Source organism: Amblyomma maculatum, chromosome 8 (assembly GCF_055883805.1).
Source record: "Amblyomma maculatum isolate TAMU_Amacu chromosome 8, ASM5588380v1, whole genome shotgun sequence".
NCBI classification, from domain to species: domain Eukaryota; kingdom Metazoa; phylum Arthropoda; class Arachnida; order Ixodida; family Ixodidae; genus Amblyomma; species Amblyomma maculatum.
In genome coordinates, this window is record NC_139351.1 from 99,871,839 (window position 1) to 99,887,321 (window position 15,483).

The following is a 15,483-nucleotide window of genomic DNA, read 5'->3' on the forward strand; positions in this document are numbered from 1 at the left end:
CTGAGCATGCTCCGAAGAACGGTCGTATTCAGAATGCAGTGAAGAAGAAATAAGGCATCGGCAAAATTATCATATATGCACTGAGGCACAAGGCGGGCAATGCCGTTACTAATATAGAAAAGATAATCAAGATAGCCGAGGAGTTCTATACTGACCTATACAGTAGTCGAAATAGACATGAAAATAATGAGATTGGCAGTAGGGAAGAACAATTAGACGTTCCACCAGTAACGAAGGACAAAGTAAAGAAACGTTTGGAAGATATGAAAAGCAGGAAAACAGCTCTGAAGGTTCAGGTAACTACAGATTTGTTAAAGGACGGAGGGGATATCATGCTAGAAAAACTGGCCACCCTGTATACTCAGTGCATGATGACATCGAAGGTGCCGGAATGATGGAAGAACGATGAAATTATCTTAATTCATAAGAACGGGGATGCCAAGGACTTGAAAAATTAAAGACCAGTCACCCTAATATCCGTTACGTACAAGGTATTTGCTAAGACAATCGCTTATAGGATCAGGAAAACCTTAGAAGTCAATCAAACAAAGGGTCATACAAGTTTTCAGAAAGGATATTCTAGCACGGATCATATCCATACTATCAACCAGATGATATAAAAGTGCGCAGAATGTAACCCGCTCCCCTATGCATAGCATTCATTGACTACAAGAAACATTTGAATCGGTCGAAACCTCAGCAGTCGTGCAGGCATTGCACGTTTGTAGTGTAGGTGAGCCCTAAGTACTGGAATATAATATTTATAGTGATATAGTGACTGCACAGCACCCATAGTTAAGCATAACGTAATAAATTTCTAATTAAGAATGGTACTAGGCAAGGAGACCAGACATCCCCAGTGCTATTTACAGCTCGCTTAGAGCTGTAATAGGCATGGAATGGAAGCAGTTAAAGATCAGATTTGACGGAGAATATTTCAATAATCTGCGATTTGCTGAGGACATTGCCTTGCCTAGTAACTATTGGGAAAAGTTGCAATGAATGATAAATCACCTGGAGAGGAGAAGCGGAAATATAGGCCTAAAGATTAATATGCAGAAGGCTAAGATAATGTTGAACAGCCTAGGAAAGGAACAGCAGTTTAAAGTAGGCAGTGAAGCGCTGTAAGTGGTAGGCGAATATGTTTACTTAGGATAGGTAGTAGGCGCAGATTGGGAACATAAAAGAGGAATAATTACGAGGAAAAGATTAGGATGGGGCGCATTTGGAACCTATTCGCAGATTATGACAAACAGCTTACCGCTATCGCTCAAGAGGAAAGTATAAACAGTTGCACCTTACCTGTGTACTCACTTATGGGGCTGAAACGTGGAGGCTAACCAAGAGAGTTCTACTTAAGTTGAGGAGAATGCAGATAGCTATGGAATGTAAAATGGTAGGTGTAACGTTAAGAGATAGGAAGCGTGCAAATTGGGTCAGAGAATAACTCTAGTTACTGACATTCTAGTCGAAATCAAAAAGAAGAAATTGGCACGGACAAGACATATGGTGCGAAGAGAGGATAACCGATGGTCGCTAAGAGTAACCATGAGTAACCTCGCATGAGTCACGTAAGTTCAGCTCAACGTCGAAACTTCGGTTTTCTCGCCTCGAGGAAGCACGCCCACGCAATCGACGAGGAACGCACCGTGTCATGACCCCCCCTTCGCCCTTTCCTCCTCCAGGTAAAATAAAGAAGAGTATGCTTGAGAGAAAAAAAAGATTGAATGAAGGGCAGTCGCTCGGCGCACAGAGAAAGTCAAATCTATCGGTTTAAATAGGGCTTCAGGCGGTCCACCCCAGGGAGCACGGAGTGCCGGGACTTTTGAAAGCCATCAGTAACAACCTGGTAGTATAGGTCCCCATCTGGTATTAGCACCTTGTATGGTCCGAAGTATCGACAGGGGAGTTTCTCGCTGATGCCACGTCGGCGCATAGGAAACGAGATCTACACGCGATCTCCAGTTGGGCTAAGCATCACGACGTCGGAGGTTGCAGCATTGGGCATATCGGCGTTGTTGGTTCTGAATTCGCAGCCTGGTCAACTGACGGGCCCCTTAGGCGAGGTGTAGAAAGGTTTGAACATCAGCGCGTTGGCTGTCGTCGCCCAGATGTGTTATCATGACCTCAAGTACAATGACCACCTCGTGGCCTGGACTAGGCGGAAAGGTAGCATGTTCGTTGTTTCCTGGACCGCCGTATTGTATGCGAAAATGACGTTTGGTAGAACATCTCATGTTTTGTGCTTCCCGTCGGCGTATAGCGAGAGCATATCAGCAAGTGTTTTGTGCACCCGTTCGGCCAAGTCGTTCGTTTGAGGAAGGTATGGTGTCGTCTTCCCGTGTTCGGTATGACAGGGAACTAAAATCTTCTGCAGCAATTCAGCTGTGAATGTGGTACCTGTCGGTGACCAGAGTATCCAGTACGTCATGACGCAGAACAATGTGATGGATGAAATTGTTTGCAGCCTCTGTGGCTGTATATTTGGGTAGAGCGCAGGTTTCCGCATATCGTGTTATGTTCTAAGCGTGGTATATGTTTTGTGTAGTTCATGAGGGTTAAGAAGAAACATCATGAACTGTAATGATGTAAGGAAATGTAAATGTAAGAATCCGGCACCTGCCACCAGGTGCCGGATCCGCGTCGGCTTCAGCGCTGGACATTCCCACAACAGCTGATGGATGTAAGCTTCTGTATTTCTGGCCTTGCAGACGGGGCACCCAGGGTGTGGATACCAATCTCGAAATTGAGGCCACTCTCTAATCACTGCCGGTGTTAGGGCCCCCCCAACTCTAATCCTCCGAAGTGCCACCTCCTCTGCCCTGGATAGACCGCGGGGGAGGCTTACCGTACACCTAGGTATGAGAGAGCACGTGTACGGCGTCGGAGGGGCTCCTTTCTTGTTAGAAGTACGGTAGCATTGTCCAATTTTATGAAGTTTGGCGATGTCGAGGTAGAGGTGGAAAGGTGGGTCGCAGAATCCGCATGGCTTTGAGCACTTAGAAAGTCGCGCGGAGTTCATTCAATACGAATTGACTGTGGTATGCGTGCCCCTAGACTGTGTATGTTTTGAAAAATTTCTGCGCTACTACTAACGCGTATTAGTAGCTTTGTCACCGGAAGGGCATCAGTGCGTATGGCAATACGGGCCGTGGAACGCATAGGAACGGCGGTCACAGAACGAATCGCCATTTTACTGCAAGCAGGTCCCAACAAAAAGAAGATGGAGGTTCCGGTAATTGAAACGGTGATGCCTTGGTCGTTGGAGAAGAACGGAAATCTGAGCTAGTTGGTGCATTGTAAAATCAAAAAACAGTATCGCAACTTGACACAAACAGAAGAAGGGAATAAAGAACAAGCGCTGACTTACAACTGAAGGTTTAATGAAAAAGAAAACGGAGGTGATATTTATACAGTTTTTCAAGAACCAGGACGTGTGCGCCCCCCAAACAAGCAGCAATCTAATCATGCAGATCCAGACATAAAATTTCACTATCATGCAGAAGCACCTACGGCGTGCTCACGCAACTATCCCCTTTTCTGTGAATGTAATATGCCTCAGATAACTCCCTGGTTAGTTGGTCCTTATGCCTGTAGATTACATTAGTGTTGGGTCCCATGATATCGCACGCGACCACTTGCCACGGATAGTTGCTAACTACCGGCTTCATCATGCCAGCGGGCTTCCCCGCCCGAGGCTTGGCTACCTGGCAAACAGGACATGTACGGGCCTAACTAAGCATATTCTTTCTCACACCTAGCCAGGTCGCAACACGGCATAACTTGTCGTAAGTCTTAATGCCGCTGCCATGGCCTGCCAGCGCTTAGTCATGGAAGTAACGGAGGAATCGTTTCCGCAAAGTTCCTCGGGACCACGACTTGGAAAGGGGATGCAATCGCCTCTTCCTCGTTAGTTGGGGAATGTAGCGGAGCAGTAAGCCATCATCGCTCAGCAGATACGCGTCGTACTTGCCCTCAGCGTTCCCGGTGCAAGCTGCACTATTCACAAGCTCTGTCAGCCCCTTCTGGCATAGACCGTCTGCTTTCTGGGCCTCAATCAGCTCTTCCTTACTAACCGCTACTCCCAGAGACAGATCTCTCTCTGCCTCGCTTTTTGGCAGGCGAGCAGTCTCCGCCACCAGCTGCTGCGCGTTCTCTCTCTCGCAGCACAGCGCGGGACCTCTGTCCGCATCCTTTCGCTCTTTAACTAAGCAGGGCGCGACACTCGCGTCCGTACCCTCCTCTTTATTAGCGGCGAAGCCGCTTTCAGCAATGCTGGACTGCGCCTCTGATTAGCTTCCGCCAGCTTTCCACGGCGCGCGCGATAAAGCTTCGGCACCTTGTTTATGCTGCCCCGGCGGTACTCAATGGCGTACGCGTAACGTTGCAACGTCAGCGCCCATCTCGCGAGTCTGCCTGCGGGGTTTTTCAGCATCTTTAACCACGAAAGCGTCTGGTGATCTGTCTGCACGGTGAAAACCGCTCCGTCTAGGTACAGGGTCGTCCACTTTAAGTGCGAACACGGCTCCGCGTGGCCGCGCTCCGCGAAGCGCCAGCGGATCCGGCGCGTTCGCGCATCGAGGCAAAGCCGCGCAGGCGCACAGGGGCCCGGGGGAGGAGCTTCGTGTCGTCTGCTACAGCGCTGGCGCGCACCTCGCTTGCATTGCTGGAAAGCAGACCCTCTTCTTGCATCCAGGACTGTGAAGAACCTTGCGTTCCCTAACGCGTACATTACAGCCTCGATCGACTGGAAAGGGTACGCAATCATAGGCGTCATTGAGTTGAGCTTTCGATAATCAACACACAGCCTGACCGAACCATCTTTCTTTGGCGCTAGAACCACTGGGGACGCTCAGGTGTTTTGTGAGGATCTCACCGCGCCGGTATCAATCATCTCGCGAAGGGCGCTGTCTAGAAGCTGTCTCTTATCCGCGCTTAACGGCCTCTGGTTACACCTGAAAGGGCGCGCATCACCCGTTTCAATCTCGCTCTGAAGTACGTCGGTTCTGCCTGGTTTCTCTGTGAAACAATCCGAAAACGGGAGTGAAATTTCCCCAAGCATTCGGCGCTGACTACCGAGTCCTGAGAAGGACGCAATAATTGCTTCTAATGGACTACCTTTCTGTGTCGCGGTGGAGCCGTCTGCCACACAAGCCGTGGACGCTCACCCGCTGGGAGGTGCATTCTTGCCTGAGTGCGATAACAAAGGGAATGAGGGGGGTGAAGGGGCTGTAGCGATAGCCGTTCTCACCGATGTCGAGCAAAATGTTTTCGCTTGAAATAAACTTTCTTACCAGAATAACTGACATGACAGCCGTGCAGGTAGACGAAGCGATGCCTCCGCTTTCTGCCGTCAAAGCGCACCACGAGACGCACTGCTCCCTCCGCTTTTGCCGTCCCGGCTGCTAAGCTCAAAGCGGTTTCGGGTGGCCTGACACGGATGTCAAATCTACGGCAGGCCTCGAACACGTCGTCACTGACCAGTGACAGCGTTAGCCCGTATCAACGAGTGCCGAGTAGCTTTGACCAGCTAACCGCACTAGCATAAAGGGGCTTGAGCGTGACAACACTCCTTGCGCTCTACAGGCGAGGGGGACAAAAGCATCTGTGCCGCCGGTGCGGTCGCCTGATGACGCGGCGTGAGAGTACACTTCCCATTTTCCGCCGTGGCTACCGTGAAATTTTCCCGCCGACGGCGACAGGCTGGTGTTATCAATTATCGCCGCCGGCGGTCCGCGTTTCCCTGCATACGCCTTGCTTTACACTCGCGTGCCACGTGGCCCGGCAGATTGCAATTCTAGCAAAGCCGATCGTTCACCTGTAGTGCGGTCGAGGGATTCCGCGTTCCACGAAGCCGTTTGGGACGTCTTTACCCTCTCTCCGCGCCTACGCGGGCGTCGCTGACGAGCCCAGCTCGACGCTGCTGCTGGAACGCGTAGGGGGCAAGAGCGCGAGGAGTAGCGGAGCCTTCCGCTGAGGCAATACACAGAATATTCGGTTTGGTTATGGAGTTAAACGTCCGAGAGCAGCTGAGGCTATGACATGCGCCGTATTGGAGGGCTTCTTTAATGTCGTCCACATAGTGTTCTTTAGCATGCACTGACGTCGCACAGCACACGGGCGCCTAGCTTTGCGCCTTCACCGAAAAGTGGCTGCCGAGGCCGGAAGTCTATCCCGCACCCTTCAGCACAGTAGTAGAGCGCCCTGTTCACTGCGCCACCTAGACGGGGTACATAGAATATTCGCAACTTTCGCATGGGGCCATTAATAGGAACTTATGCGTCGTAATTTTGGCGGATTAGATCTCTTGTTCAGACCATCTAGTTTCGCGTATTTTCTTTCTTTTGTAGCGAAAGCTACATTCACCACAAACTTGATTTCATTGTGGCGGTGCTCCGAGGAGGCACAGAGCCGCTTCCTAGCAACCGCCACAGCTGGCGGACGCCGCGCGCTCGCAGAGTCATCTGGCAATCAAGAAGCAGCCAGGGGAAGATCTCTAACGCAACAACATACCTAGACAACCAGACTATCCTGGACTTGCAGTCACGATTAAGATGACATAGCCGAGCTAAGCCACTGTTAATTTTATGGTCCATCCTCATCATAAAAAAATGTCCACATAAAAAAAAAAAACAACTAATCGTCTCCAGTAGGACTCGAACCTCCATCCCTCGTATCCTCAGCCGCGTGCTTTGAACAACTGCGCCACGCCCGGCCACGCCCGGGATGTCTTTTTATTGCGATAGCAATACTGTGCCAGGTTTCGAGCCATCGCGTGGTCCCAGTGGAGGCCACGCTTGACCTTGAACAGCCGAGGAGGAGGAGGAGGAGCAGCAGCAGCAAGCCGAAACAGCAGCAGCAAACAGCAGCAAGCAGCAAGCAAGCAAGCAGCAAGCAGCAGCAGCAAACAGCATGAAGCAGAAAACAGCAAGCAGCAGCAGCAGCAGCAGAAGAAGAAGAAGAAGAAGAAGAAGAAGAAGAAGAAGAAGAAGAAGAAGAAGAAGAAGAAGAAAAAGAAGAAGAAGAAAAAGAAGAAGAAGAAGAAGAAGAAGAAGAAGAAGAAGAAGAAGAAGAAGAAGAAGAAGAAGAAGAAGAAGAAGAAGAAGAAGAAGAAGAAGAAAAAGAAGAAGAAGAAGAAGAAGAAGAAGAAGAAGAAGAAGAAGAAGAAGAAGAAGAAGAAGAAGAAGAAGAAGGAGAAGAAGTCTGGTAACTTACGCTCTCGCATCATGCTTTTAAACGATGAGCTTAAGTGTCCCCAATAATGTAGCACCTTACATTGATACGGCGTGATAGGGGAATATTATAGCAGGCAAAAGAAGCTTCCGTTGTTGCTATCGCAATTCAACTAGGGTTAACCAGAGTTAAACCACAAGTACTTTTTTTCTTTATTGCATCGAAATATTTTATGCCCAATTAACCAGGTCGCATCCCGCAACCTGGCATAGACAGTCGCACCAACATCGAGCTCTAACTTTGCCCACACATCGAAATTCCGGGAGATAGATACATGCATCAAGTAAAGGTAACCAGACAGGAGTTCGATCCTGCGCAGTATATACCCCTCGCACCATAGCACACTGTTCTCTAAACAGAAACTGAACGTGGTGGCTCTGAGTGGAGATCTGTCATGCGGCTCTTCTACATGCTAAACAGCCCCATGAGCACAAAAAGATCAAATAGAACCTCAGAAGCTTCCATTGTAGGCAAACATCTTATAGTTTATGGCCTAGTATCAATGTCGTTTTTAAGAGTTCGTTGAAGAATGCCCCCAAAACACTGCATCACGGCAATACACAAAGCAATGATCTATAGTTTCTGGCTGCTGACACAGGCGGCAGTCCACTGACCATGGCACAAAAGTCCCTTTTGCACGAAGCCACGTTTTGACGGGCAAAGTTGACGAGTGAAGTTTAAAAGAGAAATTCTTTGCAGCTGACTGTATATACATACCTTGCACTCGCTTTATTACATTATTGTCTGAAAAGGAGAGGTAAGCCTGCCGATACATCGGTACAGGAAATAATGTGGCAATCAGAACATTTGTCATATGTCTTCTGGATACACTGTACAGGTAATCTAAAGAAAACCCTACAGTGAGGAAATGGAATGTGTCGGCAATTTCTCTAAGAAAACGCCACAAAGGAACCTCACTCCTGTGACCAGTAGGAGCAAACAAATTAGGCAAATGGGCGCTTAATCGTCTAATAAACATCGCTAGAGTGAAATAATATTTTGCCGTTTTAAAAAACAAAAACCTCGAAGCGAGCTGATGAACAAATGAGTGCTGAAGACCAGCTCCACCAGCCTCCAAAGGGAGAAACAAATTGTCTCGACACATAGGCTCCCATTGAGGGCACCATACAGAAGTTGAAAAAATTATATGCATAGACTCCCCACTGAAAAAGTTTTATGATGCAATAACCTGACATTTTCTCACACAATCTCACTCAATTCGCATAAGAAATTACATACAAGTCACATATAATTGCATAAGGTCTCATAGTTTCCTATACATTATCATAACTTATGTAAGATATTTTATGATCATGATGCGCACCGCATGAGAGTCTATGCGATTATATGAAATTTTATGAGGTTATTGCCCCGTAGAACTTTTGGTTTTTCAGTCTCTACTTTGTTTCTTGCACAATGCAACACCTGCATGGCATATATAAGCTTTGAAATCAAGAAGACATTGCAAACATGTGCTCGTGCAAATAGAGACAGCTTCCTACCACTCTAAGCCTGGGTTTGTCGCCTAGCTGATGAGATCTGAGAATCCCAGTGAGGCCCACTATTGCGATAACTGATGCAAGGGAACCCCAAAATACTGTAAGTTTTCGGAGTCCCACCTGATGCCGGCAAAACATTTAGGCTTTGTACCCCAGTGACCTAACCGGAACCCCTTTGATTTATCAAGGTTAAGAGACGCGCCTGAATTATCGCAAAAACGGTCAGTTACGCGCAAAACCTCGATCACTATTTTTATCAGAACAGAAAAGGGCAATGTCACCATCATAAGCCGAAATCTTAATTTCACACTGCGATAGTGAGAAGCCACGAACTACTTTTTTCTTGATTATACAACATAGGGGCTCAGTATATAACGCGAATAACAAACGCGATAGCGGACAGCCCTGCTGAACAGACGACCTAAGCGGAATAGGTTTGGTTAAGTTTTGATTAACGATCAATCTTGCACAGCCCGCTTTATAACATAGTCTATCTAATGCCTTTAAGCGACATCCCCAATGTTTGCACTCTCCAATACAGCAAACAAAAAATCATGACGCACCTTATCAAAAGCTTTTGCGAGATCAATCTGAATTAGGGCAACTAGACTGACGTCATCTAACACTGTCTCTATCACGGAACGTCGACATGAATATGGTTTTGGATACTACGACCTTTGATCTCACACACTTGGTGTGGCCATAATAAATCTAATGCCACAAGTTGCAGACGAGAAGAAGGAGCCTTCGCAAATATCTTATAGTCCTGTTGCATAAGGATATCAGACGATAACCTTGAAAAGTAGCGCATCTTGATTCTCCTTCACTAGAGTGATGATGATACTAGTGATGATGTTAGGCTAGCCAGTGGCGCATTTCCGGCGAGCGTGTACTCAGCATTGAACAGGATTGGATTGGACTAGGCGACTCAGGCTATGAGAGACGCCGTAGTGGAGGGCTCCGGAAATTTCGACCACCTGGGGTTCTTTAACGTGCACTGACATCGCACAGCACACGGGCGCCACTCCGTTTCGCCTCCATCGAAACGCAGCCGCCGAGGCCGGGATTCGATCCCGCTTCCTTGGGCACAGTAGTCGCAGCCGAATGTTTAATGCATACATAGTCCTTGAATCTGGCTGCAAGTTTCTTTTCACGTGTGCATCTGCGAGACGCAGGAAGTGGAGTAGACGTTGCTACAGCTGCGGCACACGTGGATTAAGGATGTGAGCCCGAGTTTGTGTTCCTTTCGCACGCCGCTACGGACGACTAGCGCCAACTGGTGACAGACGGAGGGACCATGGACATCACGTGCTCTATCGAGAGACGCTGCTAGCCTCAAGAGGGAGCAGAAGAGAGACATTGTCGGCGAGCTGGCCAACGCACACGCAGACGCGCATCAGAAGACATAAATAATATGTAAACTTATTGATTGGTTCATAAACTCAGTTCAACTCTTTAATCTTCGAGTATTACTTAAGTTGTCTAGTACGACTTCTAACATGGCGCAGTCGACAGGATTCGAACATGTGCGGGGAAAAGCGCCTCACAGCCTCAGCACCGAAGAACGCATATCTCTTATGCTGAGCGGCATTCTTGAAGACAAGTGGGCGACTCAATCTGTGCTAGAGCTCATCGACTTACTCCGCGAACCTCGACAGTCGCCGACAGCAGCAGCATTTGCCACTCGAAGGAAGGCATCTTAGTGAATACAGGGTGCCAGGACGCGAACAAGGTCATCTCATAATTCCATGACAAAAATTAGGACGCCAGCCAAGTCATCTCCCACTGCAACGGCGAGAACAGTTGAACCTGAGGCCACATGACAGCTCCCAACAGAGAGAACGCAAGTGCTCTAACTGTTTGGGAACGGGACATAAATCGCGATAATGCCCGCAAACAAAGAGGCAGGCAACTCTACGAGTAGAGGAGAAAAGGAACAGAAGGCTGAACGAGAACCACGAGAGAAACGTGAATTATTTCCTGCGCACACATGGGGACATGCTTCCGATCGTCCCTACATCGATCGGAACACTCCAGTGAGAGCGTGCATTGACACGGGAGCAACCTTTTCCATCATAGACCCCAAGGAAAACAAAAAAAGTGGTTAAAAAGCAGTGTTGCTGCAGAATTTATGAGTATCTTTCTGGCAAAAACAAAACAATTATAGCAATAGCTGCGATAGAAGCCCAGATATCGCTTCTTCGAAATGGTGACTGTCCAAATTTTGAAAAAATTTGAGAAATCGGGGAAAAATGTTATGCATATTTTTTTTAATTACCAAGGCTAACTGCAAGTCCATTGTTGACAACCGCGTAGACTGGTACTGGTACGAGGGTTCACCTCGCTGAACCAGCTCCAGGAGAGGACGAGGCGAACAGCACAAGCAGAAGCGCGGTGAAACCGGAAATTCACGTGGGAGGACGGCGGGTAGACCGAAGCTGCATCCACAACAATCAAGCAGATCTGGCCAGACCTAATCCCTATGGCAGAGACCACTTTCGCGGTCGAGAATGGCTTCCCCAGGGAATCAACCAGTGCCCAAAGTGAGGACGAGGAGAAGGTTGCCATATCAGGTCAGGATGCGACAGAGGCCGGCAGCGCCGTTAAACAGCCTGGAAAGAGAGAGCTGACCTACTGTACGTAGCAGCGTGTCGCGAATGGAATGTGCCGACGCAGGGCAGAAAAAGCGCGCGCCACCAGACGTGTCTGCCAACCCATATCCGATGAGCATAAGCGAGGAAGCTGACTAAAAGCTAGTTCCTGATCTTGAGGGGGAGCAGAATACAGCCGCGACTTATGGCGCCGGGGGAGAGATCCTCGTGAGGTTCGCGTGCCACTTCCCAAAAAGTAATGATCAGCCTTCTATAGTTGTCGAGCGCTACGCTATAACCCGGACGAACCGAGCGACGGGACACCCGAGGTTCCCAAGCTCGGTCCACAAACAGCTCTAGCTCCGGAAACTCTTTGTACAGAAAGCACTGTGCGAGTTCTTGTAGCCTGTTGTGGCTACCTGAGCACCTATGATGTGCAGATCGACTAAGCAGAGCTATACCCTACACTTTGTTTTCTCGCTGTAAACTCTGCGATTAGTGACGAGAGCGCATTGGCAAACGGCCGATCTTTCAACATCCGGCCACCTGGCAAAACCAGGAATAAAGGAAAGTTAAGGGCTAGTATGCGCAGTCCTCCGATGCTGCAGGCACCTGTGAGCAGTCCTGCCGGTGGGGTTGGGCTATCGATGGCCTAAATAGTGAAAGTAACCGAAGAGAAGTCAGTCTATGTTCAGGCTCCGTGCTTAGCACGTAAGTCTACAAGTAAGGTCCTGTAGACAGTTTTTTTCTGCGTGAGGTAGTTTCTTTTAAGTTACAGTTGCTTCTTTAGTCTGTGTGACGTTTAATCTGTAACTTGTAGTTTGCTCTTGTTTGAAATACGCCTCAGCGGTGACACTGTTGGTTCATTCGTTTCACTACGTGGCGTGCCCCAGGGATCAGTATTGTCTCCGATGTTGTTCAATATTACTTTCATCCCATGATATCCCTGAAATCAAGTTTTTGCAATACGCAGATGATATCACGGTATGGAGCACTCACCATGATCTTCTCACTCAAGAGGCCGCCCTTCAGACAGCATTAGACGTAACCTCTGATTACGCATCCTCCATTGGCCTTTAACTTTCTGTGTGTAAAACTTCATACACGTCAGTCGCCAACCGCTGGAGACGCCGTAAACTTACCTCAGATCCAATCCGTCTCTCTCTATCAGGCACCCCAATACAAGAAAGTTCGAGCCTGAAAATTCTGGGCTTAACAATTCACCAATCAGGATCAGCGACAGCTTGGCTTTCCCAGGCAAAAAAGCAAGCACTTCAATCTATGAGTTTAATAAGATGAATTGCACCTAAACCGGGTGGCGCTGGTAGTCTGTAGCACGCCAGTTAGTGAGGGCGGTTCTGCAGCCACGTATTGTTTATCAGGCCCAGTTCCAGCATCTTACAAGAGCACAATTGGATCATCGAGAAGCTATGAGGACCATAACATGCCTTCCACGACTCACACCGTTACAGGAGAATGCGCAGCTCAACACCATCGATGAACTGGTGCAGCAGCGCCGCGATGCTCGCAGACTCAAGGCCACTTTGTCACATTCCACGCAAGCACTGAGGGCGTATGCGACGTCACACATTATTATTTAGCCACCTGCGCCAGTTCTCCCTCCCTGGAAATTTATACAGTTAGGAGACAACAAGCCAACTGACATCCGCAGACCAATGTCTGCCAACTCGGCATCGTTGCTTCGCCAGAAATTTGAAGAGCAAGATAATCACCTGCCTCAAGATTCCATAGTAGTGTACGTAGATGGAAGCCTGCAAGACTGTGAAGCCAAAACGGCAATCTACTGTCCACGGAGACCTAGCCTGAATCAGACAACTACGTTTCAGCTTTCGGAACCACTTACATCTTTCTGCGCTGAGCTCGTGGCAGTTCAGGAGGCACTCTGCTCCGTGGACACCATTACTATGCTCCCACAGCACACGTTGTCATCCGCACTGGCGCACTTCAAGCAGTACGTCTGCCGCGACGTTTCAGCCGCTGCCCTAAAATTTGCCAAGACATCCACCAGCTTGCGGCGCGCATCCCACAATCAATACGCATTGAGTGGGTCCCACGGGATCTGCTGCCTTCCCAAAGTCAAGCTGATTTAGGAACCCGCCTCGTGAACCAAGACGCATCAATCTCACGGATCCTCGAAGTGGACGACGCTACCCTCCTTTTGTCAAGAAAGGAGCACCTCCGGCGCCGCACACCTGCACTTATCCCTCCGTGTGCGATATCCCTTCCCCGCGGTCTCACCCGTGCAGAGGAGGTTGCGCTTAGGAGGATCCGGGTCGGTGTTGCCCTTACACCAGCTGTAACTAGGACGTGGTCATACTTCCAACACTTATATCCTCGCCCAGGATGCCCGATCTGTAACAACGAAGATGTCGAGGCCGACATCCACCACTTGCTGTGGGACTGCCCAGCACTCAAGCCAACACGAATCCGGCACCTGAGAATAGCTGGCCTTTCAGCAACCAATCCTGCCTCATACATCACTTGGACGCAGGGACCTCATCATCGCTCACTTCTGGACTTCATAAAATCAGCCAACCTTTTTCCATTCATTTAATCATTCATTCATTCTTCATCTCATATCCTACTGATGCCCTGAGGCAATAAATATCGACTAAGAAGAAAAAAAAATAATGGGAATACATTTCTTTATCATCTTCTGCATCATCACCTCCTGCTTCAACATCGCCGAATCACCACGTTTGGAATCGCCAGTTTGTCAGGATATTGGTGGGTGACTGGTCGGTTTCCCGACACCGAAATTATAATTATTCGGGCCAACTCGCGCCAACCTGCCCACGTTTGCACTCTCCGTGTATTGCAAGGGGTGGAGAGACAAACTTCTCCTCCCCTGCGTACGAAATCACAGATTCGGACGCTGACTGACCGGCGATAGGGGCCACGCCTGATTGGTCGTTGGCCGGAGGCATGAACGTTCTCAAGGTCGGTGACAATGAAATTTACTTAATACACACACAGAGAGAGAAAAAAAAAGAACAGTTACAATGCACAATAGCAAGAATGCAATAGTATGAGATAAGTAGCGGAAAGAACGATGAAGCAGGCGACAACAATTCAAATAAAAAGGGCAAAAACAAAAATATGACAATACAACATCAGATATGTATATGAGACCAAAAGAGCGAGATCGATAAAGAAAAGAGTTCGAGAGAGTGGCGGGAAACGGTGGCTTAGTTGCGGTTGTCTGGAAGTAGTAGGCGAATATGTCTACTTAGGGCAGGTACTGTAGTAACCGCAGATCCGAACCATGAAAGGGAAATAACAAGGAGAATAAGATTGGGATGGAACGCATTTGGCAAGCACTCCTAGATTATGACTAACAGCTTAACGCTATCGCTCAAGAGGAAAGTATACAATTGCATCTTTCCTGTACTCACCTATAGGACTGAGATGTGGAGACCAACGAAAAGGGTTCTAATTAAGTTAGGAACAATGCAGAGGGCTATGGAAAGAAAAATGGTAATGATAACGTTAAGAGATAGGAAGCGTGCAAAGTAGGTCAGAGAAATGACTGAAGTTACTGACATTCTGGTGGAAATCATGGTAGTACAAAGAGAGGATAAGTGATGGTCCTTTAGGGTAACAATCCGGATTCCAAGGGAAGGAAAGCGTAGCAGGGGGCGGCAGAAAGTTAGGTGGGAGGACGAGGTTAAGAAGTTCCAAGGGTTCAAGTGGATGCTGCTAGCACAGGACCGGGTTAATCGGAGGAATATGAGAGGCCTTTGGCCTGCAGTGTGTATAGTCCAGCTGATGATGAGGATGAGTTTAGCTTTGCTATTGAATCCAATGCGAATCGAATATTTGTACTAATATATCCGTTGCCTTTGTGTATATGCCCACACAAAACGAGCAACAGCGTAACACTTTTAAGCACCAGTGGTGGCGTTTACAATGTATTAAGCAACACGAATCTCCACTAAGCGGCTGCAACGCGAATTCAGTATGTTCACTCTATATATGAGCTTCAAGTTAAACGTGCAAAAAAATTACCTTTACTTACTGATGACGAAAGAGAATAAACTGGAACCAAGTCTCAGGATCAGATGGACGACAGCTACTCTGAGGAGGACGAGAAAAAGATCAAGCCACCTCTTCCGAGATTGGGCATCAAGGCTAAACTT

The 15,483-nt window shown here is 48.2% G+C and overlaps 1 protein-coding gene across 1 annotated transcript in view; it reads right to left on the reverse strand.

Moving 5' to 3' along the window:
* bt (projectin protein bent) overlaps positions 1-5,532 on the reverse strand; it is a 258,850-nt gene extending 253,318 nt beyond the window's left edge. Inside the window, exon 1 of the mRNA XM_084576962.1 lies at positions 5,295-5,532. The gene's annotated coding sequence lies outside the window, so the exon portion shown is untranslated. The remainder of the gene's footprint in view (positions 1-5,294) is intronic.
* Between the last annotated feature and the right edge of the window lie 9,951 nt (positions 5,533-15,483).